We start from the raw sequence: 18,015 nt of genomic DNA on the forward strand, positions 1-18,015 counted from the left end.
CCTATAGAACTGCATATAAAAATCCTATGGGTATGTCTCCATATAAAATGGTTTATGGAAAAGCATGTCACTTACCTCTCGAACTAGAACATAAGGCACATTGGGCCATTAAAGAGCTCAACTATGATTTCAAACTTGCCGGTGAGAAGAGGCTATTTGACATAAGCTCACTTGATGAATGGAGAACCCAAGCCTATGAGAATGCCAAGTTGTTTAAAGAAAAAGTTAAAAGATGGCATGACAAAAGAATACAAAAGTGTGAGTTTAATGTAGGTGATTATGTATTGTTATACAACTCTCGTTTAAGATTTTTTTGCAGGAAAACTTCTCTCTAAATGGGAAGGTCCTTACGTTATCGAGGAGGTCTATCGTTCCGGTGCCATAAAAATCAACAACTTCGAAGGCACAAATCCGAAGGTGGTGAACGGTCAAAGAATCAAACATTATATCTCAGGTAATCCTATAAATGTTGAAACTGATGTTATTGAAACCGTAACCCCAGAGGAATACATAAGGGACACTTTCCAGAACGTTTCAGACTCCGGAAAGGAATAGGTATGTGGTACGGTAAGTAAACCGACTCCAAAACAGTTCTAATGGCAATTTCTCTCTGTTTTGGAATATTTAGAAAAATAGAAAAATAAGAAGCAGTCCAGGAAGGACACGAGGCTTCCATGAGGGTGGGAGGCACGCCCTACCCCCCTGGGCGTGCCCTCCTACCTCGTGGGCACCTCGTGTGCTCTTCGGACTCCGTTTTCTTGCACGATACTTCTTTCGGTCGGTAAAAATTCATTATATAATCTCCCGAAGGTTTTGACCACCATATCACGCAAATATCCTCTATTTTCGTTTCGAGCTGTTTCTGCCGTAGATCAGAGCAAGATGTCTTCTCAAGAGTCGGTCGGGGAGAGTCGGGTGTCTCATCTGACACCGGGACTAGGAACAAGCAGCAATGCTGACCACTTTGGGCCAGCAACGGAGGAAGAGATGGAGGCCGATTTGAAAAGGATAGATGCCATGGAGGAGGATCAAGAAGTCACTTCTCGCTACCAGGCCGGATTCACGATGGGGGAACTACAGAGCTCGGCTATTCCAAACTCGGTTATCCCTTCCAGTGTTAGATTTCTTTCTTATGAAAATATGAAGAAGAGTGTTACTTGTTCTCCCGCAACTATGCAACATCCATGGGTGCAAGGAGCTTTAACTGTCACGGGTAAGCTCCGTAAGGAAATAATGGATCTTAAGCGGCAAGTCAACAAGCTCGAGGAGGAGAATCGTATCCTGAGGGGTATCATAGCCAAGAATATCACATCACCACCCTCGAAGAAGGAGATATAATCACATGGGTATGGGCACTCCCCTTGGCAACTGCCAACCTTGGGGGAGGTGCCCTGGTATCGTATCACCATCACACTCCTATCTTTACCGCTTTTCTTAGTTCGATCCTTTTGGTAATATTTTGATCTAGTAGAATAAAGTCTTAGTATGATTTAGTTTTGAGTTTTTCTTTATGATCCCTTTATGTAATCGAGTCCGTGAGCTATATATAATAAAGATTAGTGTTGAGTCAAGGGCTTGATTATCTTGCTTTGATCTTGAGGGAATAAAAGAAAAGAGAAAGAATAAAAAGAAGTAAAGAGATCATATTGATCTTATGAAGAGTAATGACTTCACATTGAGAGAGTATGATGATTAAAAGTTGTTGAGAGTTGACAAACATAGTTTTGGTCATTGTTGCAATTAATAGGAAGTAATAAAGAAAGAGAGGTTTCACATATAAATATACTATCTTGGACATCTTTTATGATTGTGAGCACTCATTAAAATATGACATGTTAAAGAGTTGATGTTGGACAAGGAAGACAACGTAATGGGTTATGTTTTCTTATATCTGAGATAAAGTATATTGTCATGGATCATCCAACATGTTGAGCTTGCCTTTCTCCCTCATGCTAGCCAATTCCTTGCACCAAGTAGAGATACTACTTGTGCTTCCAAATACCCTTAAAACCAGTTTTGCCATGAGAGTCCACCATATCTACCTATGGATTGAGTAAGATCATTCAAGTAAGTTGTCATCGGTGCAAGCAATAAAAATTGCTCTCTAAATATGTATGACTTATTAGTGTGGGAGAAAATAAGCTTTATACGATCTTGTGATATGGAAGAAATAAAAGCGACAGACTGCATAATAAAGGTCCATATCACAAGTGGCAATATAAAGTGACGTTATTTCGCATTAAGATTTTGTGCATCCAACCCTGAAAGCGCATGACAACATCTGCTTCCCTCTGTGAAGGGCCTATCTTTTACTTTTATCTTCTACTTTATGCTAGAGTCATGGTGATCTTCACCTTTCCTTTTTTACATTTTATCCTTTGGTAAGCACATTGTGTTGGAAAGATCCTAATATATATATATCCAATTGGATGTAAGTTAGCATGAGTTATTATTGTTGACATTACCCTCGAGGTAAAAGGTTGGGAGGCGAAACTATAAGCCCCTATCTTTCTCTATGCCCGATTAAAACTCCATACCCATAAGTATTGCGTGAGTGTTAGCAATTGTGAAAGACTAAATGCTAGTTGAGTATGTGAACTTGCTGAAAAGCTCTTACATAGACTCTTTCCGATGTTATAATAAATTGCAATTGCTTCAATGACTGAGATTATAGTTTGTTAGTTTTCAATGAAGTTTCTGATTCATACTTGACATTGTGAATAGACTATTACTTGAGCATAAGAAATCATATGACAATATCCATATATGTTGCTGTTATAAGAATGATCATGATGCCCTCATGTCCGTATTTTATTTTATCGACACCTCTACCTCTAAACATGTGGACATATTGATCGTTATCGGCTTCCGCTTGAGGACATGCGAGGTCTAAGCTTGGGGGAGTTGATACGTCCATTTTTCATCATGCTTTTATATCGATACTAGCTGAATGCCCGTGCGTTGCCACGGAGCAACAAATTTAGGCAGTGCTAGCATCCTCTACTTATGGCATGTAAGACCTCAAGGCTCCACACCACAATCGTACCCATCACCATAGAACAACCTACACTCTTCTAATCTGACAACATTTTCTCTGCCTCTACCACTATCGATAATGCATGAATTAGTGAATCCAATGATAGTTATTGCTTTGGAATATATTTACCATCGAAAAGATTATTTCCCTCTGAAAATAAAGAATTTGAATACTATTGAACATACATATACTATTCAGAAACATATAGTACATATACTATTCGAAAACATATTGCATACTTTGATCTTATTGAACGAAGTTGGCAGAGTATATATGAAGTTCATCTGTAGCTTCCAGTTTGTACAAATAAATATAGAAATATACAGAAAACTTAACCAGAAAAAAATATGCCACACCATCAAATAAACTTTGAAGAAATTTTGTGAACATCTTGTTAATGATATCATGCTTCTTGGTCAACTTGACCAGACACATTCAACCGCATGGCCCCGTCGTCTGCAACACAACTTGTACGTGCAAGTTGATCTTCTCTTATATCTATGCATTTGAATGCTTCTTCAATGTCACCCTTGAAGGTGTAACCTCATGGGCAAAGACCTCGACACCACATTGCCAAATTATTGACAAACTCATCTGAAACAGTGAGTAACCACATTCATTTTGCCTAGTGCTATAAGAAATGGCAGTCTATAATAGTCAGGACTAATTTGGCTTATGCAAAGGAACAATAGCACTATCCATGTTGGTTGATATCAATTTCCAACAGACAAAGTCAGATATCTCTACTATAAATTTCAAGTGTATGTCATAACAAATCCAAATTAGTATGACTTCAAAGAATCATGTAAGGTCAATAGCAGTTATTCGGAAAACGAACATACATTTCTCTAGAAGTAGAAATACCGATTTGTGCATTGACAAGGCAACCATCTCAAATGCTACAAATATAAATAAATCAGTATAGGTACATATGTATAACCTTTGTCCAACAATATAGTACAGAGCCTTGATTTTGTACTGCTAGGCCCTCCTATTCTGATAATGGAACCCATGTGTAAAGTACTGCAAGATAAAGGGATTAATTGCACTAAGCCTTCTCAAATGTCTATGCCCCATTATCTACTATTCTAGTAAAAAAGAGATAAACATAAAAGTTTTTCATTTAAAAACTATAAGAACATGTGTGATGTTCTCACCAGCAATTTTCTCAGTTGTTACGACATTTTCTCTAGAAAGTCAACAATAAACTTGTTGTTCTCCAGCTGCTTATTTTTCAGGGACACCTTCTTGTTCTTTCTTCATAGAGTCCCCTTCTCCCTTATCCTTTCCCCCTGTTATAATCCTGTATAGTAGAATTCCTGCCATCAGTGTGCAACACTGATTAATTGTATGCTAATAAAAGAATATGTAAGGTATATAAGCGTTTGTATAGCAAAAAAAGAAGAAGCTATGTCTAGCTAAGCTGTGGGTTAGTGGTTAACATGGATGAAAAAATACATTAGTACATCCTAGCCAGTCATTGTCATGACAATGATAGCAAGAAAAACAGTCATGCATCAACAAACTAAAAATACGGGAAGTTTCAGCGCTCTAGCTCCCTTGTTCATTGAGTGTGTAGAAGGATCGAATGATCCATGATGCTGAAAGTGAAATAAAGTTGACTGCATTATGAGCAAGATGACAGGGCAAACTGGAAATGGCGACCAAGATCAACAAGCAACTATATTAGTGAACCGAGTGATCACAATTCACAACTGATAATTGATGGTGCAAAAGAACGCGAAAAGTAAAGAAACATGTACATAACTGTAACACCCTGCATTTAACTTGCCATATTTGTTACTCCAACTCTTGCCATTTCCGGCTATGTGATATGTTTTTCCCTCCGTTGTCGGGTTTTGTCTTTTGTTTTGTATTTTTTCATGTCATGCATTTTCATATCATGTCATCATGTGCATTGCATTTGCATACGTGTTCGTCTCATGCATCCGAGCATTTTCCCCGTTGTCCGTTTTCCAATCTGGCGCTCCTATCTCCTCCGGTGCACCCCTCTTGTTTTCTTTCGTGTGCGTGTGTCAAACTTTGTCGGAATGGACCGAGGCTTGTCAAGTGGTCTTAATATACCACCCGGAGACTGCCGGTCAAGTTTCGTTCCATTCGGAGGTCGTTTGGTACTCCAACGGTTAACCGGGCATCCGCAAAGTCCATTTGAGTGTCCAGCAAAAACCCCCTCCAAAACCAGCCCAAAACCCACCAAACTCTCTTCCATGCTCTAGGTCGTTCGATCACGATCGTGTGGGCGAAAACCGCACCTCATTTGGAGTCTCCTAGCTCCCTCTACCTATTTATAAGTGGGCATCCCGAAAAACGAAATCACAGACAAACCCTAACCCTCTCCCTCCGTGCCGCGCCGGACGCGTCCGCTCCGGCCGGACAACGTCCGCCCGCCTCCGGCCTCCCACCGCGCCGGCCCGCGAGCCCGCCGCGGGCCCGCCGGCCCGCATCGCCGCCGCGCGCGCCGCGCGCGCCCGCCGCCGCCTCGCCTCCCGCGCCGGGCGCCGCCGCCGGCCCCGCCGTGCCCCGCCCGTCGGCGACCGGTCCCTCCCCGCCGGCGCCGCCCTCCTCCGCCCTCCTCCGCGGCCTCCCTCTCCTCCTCCGGTGCCCGCTCCGGCCGAGCCCAGCCCGAGCCGGCGAGCTCCTGTAGCAGTTGCTCGATCCAGATCCGATCGAACCACCGTACGTTGACTCTTTCTCGCGCCCGTTTTTTTTCTCCAAGTCTGGAAAATTCTCAGCATGTGCTCCTGTTCGAGATGCGATAACTTCTTGCATGTAGCTCCGATTCACGCGTATAATATGTCAAATTGTTCGCCTCGTGATGCTCTTCATTTTGTTCAATTGCACCATGTTCATTAGCGGTCATATTGATGCCCAAATATTCGTTGGAAGAGGGCTAGTTGCTGTTATTCTCTGGTTCTTATCAGAACTTGGAGATTTGTCATTTTTGTATCATTTATTCTGTGCATCGTTTGAGCATGAGCTCTACATGTGTTTTGAAGTATGCCATGCCATCTTTCCAGTGGTATAGTCCATGTATTTTTTTGATCTCTGTGGTGACTAGCACAATCATGCAAAGTAGGCCCCGTAATAATTCTGATTTCAGGGACAGTGATTTCTCTAAGTCCTAGTCTGCTGTAATTTTGTTGCCATGTAAACTTGATGCTACAGAGAGATCCATGCATATTTTGGAGATTTTCAGTAAGGATGTTTTGTAGATATAGTTGTAATTGATCCATTCCTGCAATTGTTTGCAATTTTAGAGTACCATAGCATGACTCAATCTTGCTCTACTTTTGCTATAAAATATTTCTGGCAGATCCTTAACATGAGATGCATTTTTGCCAAGCTTATTGTAGTTGATCCATACATGCTATGCAATTGTTCTTGCGATGGATAGCTTCATAAACATGCCATCTTGCTGTAGTTATGCTTGGTTTGTCATGAATTGGTCTGTAGTGAGTGCATCAAGCTCACAAAGAGGCCTACATATTAATATTTCTGCCATGCTCTGTTTTCTGCTAAGTCTGAAACCTGATAACGAAACTTGCTATGTTTACATGCTTGCCATCATATCTTCTGGTCCTTTTTGGCTTATGGTCAGTAAGGGACTTTTGTCATGTGAATTTAGTAGAACACTACCATGCCTTGTTTTGCTATGTTAAGTTCCTGTAGCATGTTGATTTCGTGCTCTGAACATTGCTACCTGATGCTGATTTCTGCCATGTCCAGTTTTTCACTGAGTCTGTGAACCTGTAATCTTTTGCACTTTTTCCATGCTTGTTTGAGCTTGATATGTTGTAAACTAGTCGTAGCTCAGTGTTCATCTTTTGTCAAGCATCTCCTGTAGATTACTGCCATGTGCTTTGTTGCTATGTTGGGGTGCTGTAGCATTGCTACTTGTTGCATTTTAGGTGCTATCTTGCTGTTTATCGCAGTTTAGTGTCATTCTTGTTTTGCTTGCCATCTGCAAACCGTGCATCCGATTCCGGTGATCTTTATATCGATTTCGACCGAAATCATATCATCTTTCCAGTGGCATGCTTGGTTTGCCAAGTTACTGCCATGTTCATCATTTTCCTTCCGGAGCACGCATATGCATCGCAAATCATATCTTGCATATCATACATGTCTTGCATCATGTTGCTTGTGCATTTCTCGTTGTTGATTGTGGTTCCGTTTGTTTGTGTTCTTGTCTTGGGTAGAGCCGGGAGGCGAGTTCGTGAACGAGGAACCTGTCGAGTACGCTTACGAGGATCAAGCTTTCGACAACTCTGAGAATCTTGCAGGCAAGATGACCACCCCTCGAAATCACTTCTATCTTTGCTATGCTAGTTGTTCGCTCTATTGCTATGCTCCGCTACCTATCACTTGCTATATCATGTCTCCTATTTTAGCCATGTCAGCCCCTAACCATCCTTTCCTAGCAAACTGTTGTTTGGCTATGTTACCGCTTTTGCTCAGCCCCTCTTATAGCGTTGCTAGTTGCAGGTGAAGTTGAAGTTTGTTCCATGTCGGAACATGGATATGTTGGGATATCACAATATCTCTTATTTAATTAATGCATCTATATATTTTGGTAAAGGGTGGAAGGCTCGGCCTTATGCCTGGTGTTTTGTTCCACTCTTGCCGCCCTAGTTACTGTTATACCGAGATTATGTTCCTTGAGTTTGCGTTCCTTACGCGGTTGGGTGATTTATGGGACCCCCTTGACAGTTCGCCTTGAATAAAACTCCTCCAGCAAGGCCCAACCTTGGTTTTACCATTTGCGACCTATACCTTTTTCCCCCGGGTTTTCTAGAGCCCGAGGGTCATCTTTATTTTAAACCCCGGGCCAGTGTTCCTCTGAGTGCTGGTCCAAACTAGAGCCACTTGCAGCGCCACCTTGGGGAAACTCGAGGATTGGTTTTAGCTGTACGTAGTGTTCATCCGGTGTGCCCTGAGAACGAGATATGTGCAGCTCCTATCGGGATTTGTCGGCACATTCGGGCGGCTTTGCTGGTCTTGTTTTACCATTGTCGAGATGTCTTGTAAACCGGGATTCCGAGACTGATCGGGTCTTTCCGGGAGAAGGTTTATCCTTCGTTGACCGTGAGAGCTTATGATGGCCTAAGTTGGGACACCCCTGCAGGGTAATATCTTTCGAAAGCCGTGCCCGCGGTTATGAGGCAGATGGGAATTTGTTAATGTCCGGTTATAGATAACTTGTCACTTGACCCAATTAAAATACACCAAGTGCGCGTGTAGCCGTGATGGTCTCTTCTCGGCGGAGTCCGGGAAGTGAACACGGTCTGTGTTATGTATGACGTAAGTAGGTGTTCAGGACCTCTTCTTGGTCATTGCTAGATGACGTCCGTTCCTTTGCTTCTCTTCTCGCTCTCATTTGCGCAAGTTAGCCACCATATATGCTTTTGCCGCTACAGCTTCACCTCTTGCACCCTTCTTGTCCTATAAGCTTAAATAGTCTTGATCTCGCGGGTGTGAGATTGCTGAGTCCCCGTGACTCACAGATACTTCCAACAACAGTTGCAGGTGCCGACGATGCCAGTGCAGACGATGGCGTCGATCTCAAGTGGGAGTTCGACGAGGAACGTGGTCGTTACTATGTGTCTTTTCCTGATGATCAGTAGTGGAGCCCAGTTGGGACGATCGGGGATCTAGCATTTGGGGTTGTCTTATTTTCATCTGGATTTTGGCCGTAGTCGGTCTATATGATTGTATTTTGGATGATGTATGAATGATATTTATGTATTGTGTGAAGTGGCGATTGTAAGCCAACTCTTTATCCCATTCTTGTTCATTACATGGGATTGTGTGAAGATGACCCTTCTTGCGACAAAACCACTATGCGGTTATGCCTCTAAGTCGTGCCTCGACACGTGGGAGATATAGCCGCATCGTGGGCGTTACAATAACTCTCTGTTCTGATTGCATTATCAGCAAGTTTATTTTCTTCCTGTTTTCTGAATTTACAATTGTTGCCAGTACAGTCTTTGGCCTGAATATATTACTTCAATTTGGCAAGATACAAGCGAAAAGAATTTCTGCTGAATTGTGTGATAAAAAAAGTGGGAGATGAGGTGCAATATAAAGTGGGAGATGGATCAACTAATGAATAGAACAGCTGCTGCACCCTTATACTAATTAAAACATTGGAGTAACAAGTAAGAACAAGTTCATATACATAGAAGTGGGAGGTTTCAGAATTTGGAAAGGGGCAACAGACCTCACCCATTTGATTCCATGGTGGAGGCGTGCAGCAGCCGCCGATGCGCCTACTTGACCGACAAGATGACAACGAGTGGCGCTGTGTAGGGTTGTGCATCGCCGTCGTTCTTTTGTTCATGTCTCAAATGGGCAGCTAATAACATGAAGAAATAACACTGCCTAATATATTGCAAAACAAACAATCACACAAAATCTTTACTGGAGGCGGAGAGGACACATCTCAGATATCCCCAACCTGCCATTACTGGAGGCCCGAGTAGTGTTGTTGAACAAGGTCCTCATAGTGGCGGACTCCTCCTCTTCGAGCTAGTCGTCACCACCGCGACCGCCCATGCTCTCGCCGCCATGGCCTTAGGCGCGCGGCTCGAGCAGATTACGGGGCGGAGGAACCGGAGCTCGCCTGGGGGCGGGGGCCGCCGCGAAGGCGTCGAGGGGGAGGGGGTCGTCGGCGCCGAGGTCGGGCATCTCCGGCACGTACTCCACCTCCACCTGCAATAAACCATGGCGTTAGGCGCGACTCGAGCGGATTACGGGGCGGCGGAACCGGAGCTCGCCTGGGGGCGGAGGTCAGCTTGGGGGCGGGCCAGAGCTGTCGACGGCTCCCGCGGCCCTGCTCTTCCTGTCGCTCCGACGGGGTGGCCACGCCCAGTGTCCCGCGGCTTGGGACTCACCGCGTCCGCCACGGCGTCGACGGGGGTGGAGGTGGCGGTGGTCAGCAGAAGCGAGCGAGGCGACCCCCTGCGCTCCTTCCTCTCTCTGGCGGCGACAGTATTTGGCAGGAGAGAGACGAGATCGAGAGCGAGGGCTCAGGGAGAGGTGGAGGCGGGACGTGTATGTGTGGGGGCGGTTTATTCTCTCAAAAAAATTTGAGCCACGATGTGTGGGATCGTGTGCTGGTTTTTCGGGTTTCTTGTGCGTGCGGGATGCAACGTTTTTTTACTGCGTGCCATCGAGGGGTGGGATGCATCGTAGGATGCGGGGGGGGGGGGGGGGGCTCGAACGAGGTGGTGGAATCACGAGGGGAGGTCGAACCATCACGACGTTCGATCCCCCTTTAATAGTAGATATTTATTGCATTATGGGCTGTTATTACACATTATGTCACAATACTTATGCCTATTCTCTCTTATTTTACAAGGTTTACATGAAGAGGGAGAATGCCAACAGCTGGAATTCTGGGCTGGAAAAGGAGCAAATATTAGAGACCTATTCTGCACAGCTCCAAAAGTCCTGAAACGTCACAGAAGTCATTTTTCGAATTAATAAAAAATACTGGACGAAGAAAATACCAGAGGGGAGCCACACCCTGGCCACGAGGCTGGGCGGCGCGCCCTACCCCCCTGGGCGCGCCCCCTGGCTCATGGGCCCCCTGGTGGCCCTTCGGTGCCCATCTTCTGCTATATGAAGTCTTTCGTCCGAGAAAAAATCATAAGCAAGCTTTCGGGACGAGACTCTGCCGCCACGAGGCGGAACCAATCTAGGGCTATGGCGGAGCTGTTCTGCCGGGGAAACTTCCCTCCGGGAGGGGGGAACCATCGCCATCGTCATCACCAACGCTCCTCTCATTGGGAGGGGGTCAATCTCCATCAACATCTTCACCAGCACCATCTCCTCTCAAACCCTAGTTCATCTCTTGTATCCAATTCTTGTCTCTAAGTCTGAGATTGGTACCTGTAGGTTGCTAGTAGTGTTGATTACTCCTTGAGTCCTTGTAGTTGATGCTAGTTGGTTTATTTGGTGGAAGATCATATGTTCAGATCCTATATGCATATCAATACTCCTCTGATTATGAACATGGATATGCTTTGCGAGTAGTTACGTTTGTTCCTGAGGACATGGGAGAAGTCTTGCTATTAGTAGTCATGTGAATTTGGTATTCGTTCGATATTTTGATGAGATGTATGTTGTCTCTCCTCTAGTGGTGTCATGTGAACGTCCACTACATGACACTTCACCATTATTTGGGCCTAGAGGAAGGCATTGGGAAGTAATAAGTAGATGATGGGTTGCTAGAGTGACAGAAGCTTAAACCCTAGTTTATGCGTTGCTTCATAAGGGGCTGATTTGGATCCATATGTTTCATGCTATGGTTAGGTTTACCCTAATACTTCTTTTGTAGTTGCGGATGCTTGCAATAGGAGTTAATCATAAGTGGAATGCTTGTCCAAGTAAGGACATCACCCAAGCACCGGTCCACCCACATATCAAATTATCAAAGTACCGAACGCGAATCATATGAGCGTGATGAAAACTAGCTTGACGATAATTCCCATGTGTCCTCGGGAGCGCTTTTCTCTATATAAGAGTTTGTCCAGGCTTATCCTATGCTACAAAAATGATTGGTCCATCTTGCTGCACTTTATTTACACTTGTTACTTGCTACCCGTTACAATTTACCTTATCACAAAACTATCTGTTACCTATAATTTCAGTGCTTGCAGAGAATACCTTACTGAAAATTGCTTATCATTTCATTCTGCTCCTCGTTGGGTTTGACACTCTTACTTATCGAAAGGACTACGATAGACCCCCTATACTTGTGGGTCATCATAATACTAGAACACCTACACCCCCTGAGCAAATTAAAGTTGAACCTAGTATTGCTATGGTTAAAGATCTCTTGGCTGATAATATTGATGGGCATTTTATTTACTTCTGTGATGAAGCTGCTAGAATTGCTAGACCCGATACTAAGGGTAAACATAGACCTATTGTTGGCATGCTTGTTGTTTCTGTTAAAATAGAAGATCATTGTTATCATGGCTTGTGTGATATAGGTGCTAGTGCAAGTGCAATACCTCATTCCTTATACAAAGAAATTATGCATGATATTGCACCTACTGAGATAGAAGAGATAGATGTTACAATTAAGCTTGCCAATAGAGATACTATTTCACCAATTGGGATTGTTAGAGATGTTGAAGTCTTGTGTGGGAAAGTTAAATATCCTACTGATTTTCTTGTTCTTGGTTCCCCACAAGATCACTTTTGTCCCATTATATTTGGTAGGCCCTTCTTGAATACTGTTAATGCTAAGATAGATTGAAAAAAGGATGTTGTTACTATTGGTTTAGGGGATATGTCTCATGAGTTTAATTTTGCTAAATTTCGTAGACAACCCCATGATAAAGAATTGCCTAGTAAAGATGAAATTATTGGTCTTGCTTCTATTGTCATGCCTCCTAATGATCCTTTAGAGCAACATTTGCTAGACCATGAAAATGATATGTTTATGAATGAAAGAAGGGAAATAGATGAAGTATTCTTTAAACAAGGACCTATCTTGAAACACAACTTGGCTGTTGAAATTCTAGGGGATCCTCCTCCACGCAAGGGTGATCCCGTGTTTGAGCTTAAACCATTACCTGATACTCTTAAATATGCTTATCTTGATGAAAAGAAGATATATCATGTTATTATTAGTGCTAACTTTTCAGAGCAAGAAGAAGAGAAATTATTGAAAACTCCGAAGAAGGACCGTGCTGCTATTGGATATACTCTTGATGATCTTAAGGGCATTAGTCCCACTCTATGCCATCACAAAATAAAATTGGAGAAAGACGCTAAACTAGTTGTTGATCACCAATGACGGTTAAATCCTAAGATGAAAGAAGTGGTAAGAAAAGAAATACTAAAGCTCCTGGAGACAGGTATAATTTATCCAGTTGCTGACAGTCAGTGGGTAAGTCATGTCCATTGTGTCCCTAAGAAGGGAGGTATTACTGTTGTTCCTAGTGATAAAGATGAATTGATCCCACAAAGAATTGTTAGAGGTTATAGAATGGTAATTGATTTCCGCAAACTAAATAAAGCTACTAAAAAGGATCATTGCCCTTTGCCTTTTATTGATCAAGTGCTAGAAAGATTATCCAAACATACACATTTTTGCTTTCTAGATGGTTATTCTGGTTTCTCTCAAATACCCGTGTCAAAAGAGGATCAAGAAAAGACCACTTTTACTTGCCCTTTTGGTACCTTTTCTTATAGACGTATGCCTTTTGGTTTATGCAATGCACCTGCTACCTTTAAAAGATGTATGACTGCTATATTCTCTGACTTTTGTGAAAAGATTGTTGAGGTTTTCATGGATGATTCCTCCGTGAATGGAAATTCTTTTGATGATTGCTTAAGCAACCTTGATCGATTTTTGCAGAGATGTGAAGAAACTAATCTTGTCTTGAATTGGGAGAAGTGCCACTTTATGGTTAATGAAGGTATTGTCTTGGGGCATAAAATTTCTGAAAGAGGTATTGAAGTTGATAAAACAAAGTTGATGCTATTGAAAAGATGCCGTGTCCTAAGGACATTAAAGGTATAAGAAGTTTCCTTGGTCATGCCGGTTTTTATACGAGGTTCATTAAGGAATTTCTAAAATTTCTAGGCCTCTGACTAATCTCTTACAAAAAGATGTTCCTTTTGTCTTTGATGATGATTGTGTAGAAGCATTTGAAACACTTAAGAAAGCCTTGATTTCTGCACCTATTGTTCAGCCACCTGATTGGAATTTACCCTTTGAAATTATGTGTGATGCTAGTGATTATGCTGTAGGTGCTATTCTAGGCCAAAGAGTTGATAAGAAATTAAATGTTATCCAATATTCTAGTAAAACTCTAGACAGTGCCCAGAGAAATTATGCTACTACTGAAAAAGAATTTTTAGCAGTTGTATTTGCTTGTGATAAGTTCAGACCTTATACTGTTGATTCTAAAGTAACTGTTCACACTGATCATGCTGCTATTAAATATCTTATGGAAAAGTAAGATGCTAAACCTAAACTTATTAGATGGGTTCTCTTGCTACAAGAATTTGATTAGCATATTATTGATAGAAAGGGAGCTGAGAACCCCGTTGCAGACAACTTGTCTAGGTTAGAGAATGTTCTTGATGACCCACTACCTATTGATGATAGCTTTCCTGATGAACAATTAGCTGTCATAATTGCTTCTCGTACTGCTCCATGGTATGCTGATTATGCTAATTACATTGTTGCTAAATTTATACCACCTAGTTTCACATACCAGCAAAAGAAAAAGTTTTTCTATGATTTGAGACATTACTTCTGGGATGACCCACACCTTTATAAAGGAGGAGTAGATGGTGTTATTAGACGTTGTGTACCTGAGCATGAACAGGAACAGATCCTACACAAGTGTCACTCCGAGGCTTATGGAGGACACCACGCTGGAGATAAAACTGCACATAAGGTATTGCAATCCGGTTTTTATTGGCCTACTCTCTTCAAAGATGCCCATAAGTTTGTGTTGTCTTGTGATGAATATCAAAGAATTGGTAATATTAGTAGATGTCAAGAAATGCCTACGAACTATTCACTTGTTATTGAACCATTTGATGTTTGGGGCTTTGATTATATGGGACCGTTTCCTTCCTCTAATGGGTATACACATATTTTAGTTGCTGTTGATTATGTTACTAAGTGGGTAGAAGCTAGTCCAACTAGTAGTGCAGATCATAACACCTCTATTAAGATGCTTAAAGAAGTTATTTTTCCGAGGTTTGGAGTCCCTAGATATTTAATGATTGATGGTGGTTCACATTTTATTCATGGTGCTTTTCGTAAAATGCTCGCTAAATATGATTTCAATCATAGAATTGCATCTCCATATCACCCGTAGTCTAGTGGTCAAGTAGAACTTAGTAATAGAGAGCTCAAATTAATTTTGCAAAAGACTGTTAATCGATCTAGAAAGAATTGGTCCAAGAAACTTGATGATGCATTATGGGCCTATAGAACTGCATATAAAAATCCTATGGGTATGTCTCCGTATAAAATGGTTTATGGAAAAGCATGTCACTTACCTCTCGAACTAGAACATAAGGCATCTTGGGCATTAAAGAGCTCAATTATGATTTCAAACTTGCCAGTGAGAAGAGACTATTTGACACTAGCTCACTTGATGAATGGAGAACCCAGGCCTATGAGAATGCCAAACTGTTTAAAGAAAAAGTTAAAAGATGGCATGATAAAAGGATACAAAAGCACGAGTTTAATGTAGGTGATTATGTTTTGCTATACAACTCTCGTTTAAGATTTTTTGCAGGAAAACTTCTCTCTAAATGGGAAGGTCCTTACGTTATCGAGGAGCTCTATCGTTCCGGTGCCATAAAAATCAACAACTTCGAAGGCACAAATCCGAAGGTGGTGAACGGTCAAAGAATCAAACATTATATCTCAGGTAATCCCATAAATGTTGAAATTAATGTTATTGATACCGTAACCCCGAAGGAGTACATAAGGGGCACTTTCCAGAACGTTTCGGACTCCGAAAAGGAATAGGTATGTGGTACGGTAAGTAAACCGACTCCAAAACAGTTCTAATAGCAATTTTTCTCCGTTTTGGAATATTTAAGAAAATAGGAAAATAAGAAGTAGTCCGGGAAGGACACGAGGCGTCCACGAGGGTGGAGGGCGCGCCCCCCTGCCTCGTGGGCACCTCGTGTGCCCTCCGGACTCTGTTTTCTTGCACGATACTTCTTTTGGTCGGTAAAAAATCATTATATAATCTCCCGAAGGTTTTGACCACCGTACCATGCAAATATCCTCTGCTTTTGTTTCAAGCTGTTTCTGCCGCAGATTAGAGCAAGATGTCTTCTCAAGAGTCGGTCAGGGAGAGTTGGGTGTCTCATCCGACACCGGGACTAGGAGCAAACAGTGATGCTGACCACTTTGGGCCGTCAACGGAGGAGGAGATGGAGGCCGACTTGAAAAGGATAGATGCCATGGAAGAGGATCAAGAAGTTACTTCTCGTTTCCGAGCCGGATTCATGATGGGGGAACTACAGAGCTCAGCTATTCCAAACTCGGTCATCCCTTCCAATGTTAGATTTCTTTCTTATGAAAATATGAAAAAGAGTGTTACTTGTTCTCCCGCAGCTATGCAACACCCATGGATGAAAGGGGCTTTAGCCGTCACGGGCAAGCTCCATAAGGAAATAATGGACCTCAAGCAGCAAGTCAATAAGCTCGAGGAAGAGAATCATATCCTCAGGGGCATCATCGCCAAGAATATCACATTACCACCTCCGAAGAAAGAGACATAAGCACATGGGTATGGGCACTCCCCTTGGCAACTGCCAAGCTTGGGGGAGGTGCCCCGGTATCATATCACCATCACACTCCTATCTTTACTGTTTTTCTTAGTTCGATCATTTTGGTAATATCTTGATCTAGTAGAATAAAGTTTTAGTATGATCTAGTTTTGAGTTTTGCTTTACAATCCTTTTATATAATCGAGTCCGTGAGCTATATATAATAAAGACTAGTTTTGAGTCAAGGGCTTGGTTATCTTGCTATGATCTTGAGGGAATAAAAATAAAAGAAAGAATAAAAAGAAATAAAAAGAACATAATGATCTTATGGAGAGTAATGACTTCACATATAAAAGAGTATGATGAATAAAAGTTGTTGAGAGTTGGCAAACATAGTTTTGGTCATCGTTGCAATTAATAGGAAGTAATAAAGAAGGAGAGGTTTTCACATATAAATATACTATCTTGGATATCTTTTATGATTGTGAGCACTCATTAAAATATGACATGCTAAAAAGTTGATGTTGGACAAGGAAGACAACGTAATGGGTTATGTTTCTTATATCCGAAATAAAGTATATTGTCATGGATCGTCCAACATGTTGGGATTGCCTTTCCCCCTCATGCTAGCAAAATACTTTGCACCAAGTAGAGATACTACTTGTGCTTCCAAATATCCTTAAACCCGGTTCTGCCATGAGAGTCCACCATATCTACCTACAGATTGAGTAATATCCTTCAGGTAAGTTGTCATCGTTGCATGCAATAAAAATTGCTCTCTAAATATGTATGATTTATTAGTGTGGAGAAAGTAAGCTTTATACGATCTTATGATGTGGAAGCAATAAAAGCGACGGACTGCATAATAAAGGTCCATATCACAAGTGGCAATATAAAGTGGCGTTCTTTTGCATTAAGATTCCGTGCATCCAACCATAAAAGCACATGACAACCTCTGCTTCCCTCTGCGAAGGGCCTATCTTTTACTTTTGTCTTATACCTTATGCAAGCGTCATGGTGATCTTCACCTTTCCTTTTTTATATTTTATCCTTTGGCAAGCACATTGTGTTGGAAAGATCCTGATATATATATATATATATATATATCCAATTGGATGTAAGTTAGCATGAGCTATTATTGTTGACACTACCCTTGAGGTAAAAGGTTGGGAGGCAATAGTATAAGCCCCTATCTTTCTCTGTGTCCGATTAAAACTCCATAACCATAAGTATTGCGCGAGTGTTAGCAATTGTGAAAGACTAAATGATAGTTGAGTATGTGGACTTGCTGAAAAGCTCTTATATTGACTCTTTCCTTTGTTATGATAAATTGCAATTGCCTCAATGACCGAGATCATAGTTTGTTAGTTTTCAATGAAGTTTCTGATTCATACTTTACATTGTGAATAGATTGTTACTTTAGCATAAGAAATCATATAAAAATATATATATATAGATATATATATATATATGTTGCTGTTATAGGAATGATCATGATGCCCTCATGTCCGTATTTTATTTTATCGACACCTCTATCTCTAAACATGTGGACAAGCGAGGTCTAATCTTGGGGGAGTTGATACGTCCATTTTGCATCATGCTTTTATATCGATATTTATTGCATTATGGGCTGTTATTACACATTATGTCACAATACTTATGCCTATTCTCTCTTATTTTACAAGGTT

The 18,015-nt window shown here is 41.8% G+C and overlaps 1 long non-coding RNA gene across 2 annotated transcripts; it reads right to left on the reverse strand.

Moving 5' to 3' along the window:
* Window positions 1-4,053: 4,053 nt before the first annotated feature.
* On the reverse strand, window positions 4,054-9,793 carry LOC109749899 (uncharacterized). 2 transcript variants are annotated; one of them, XR_012204366.1, is made up of 3 exons: window positions 9,516-9,793; window positions 9,284-9,439; window positions 4,054-4,340 (listed from the first exon to the last, which is right to left on the reverse strand). It is a non-coding gene; the product is annotated as an uncharacterized lncRNA (long non-coding RNA). The 2 variants fall into 2 exon arrangements; XR_012204367.1 differs by having other exon boundaries at window positions 4,222-4,356.
* Between the last annotated feature and the right edge of the window lie 8,222 nt (window positions 9,794-18,015).

The sequence above is a fragment of the Aegilops tauschii genome, chromosome 3 (genome assembly GCF_002575655.3).
Source record: "Aegilops tauschii subsp. strangulata cultivar AL8/78 chromosome 3, Aet v6.0, whole genome shotgun sequence".
Classification (NCBI taxonomy): Eukaryota; Viridiplantae; Streptophyta; class Magnoliopsida; order Poales; family Poaceae; genus Aegilops; species Aegilops tauschii.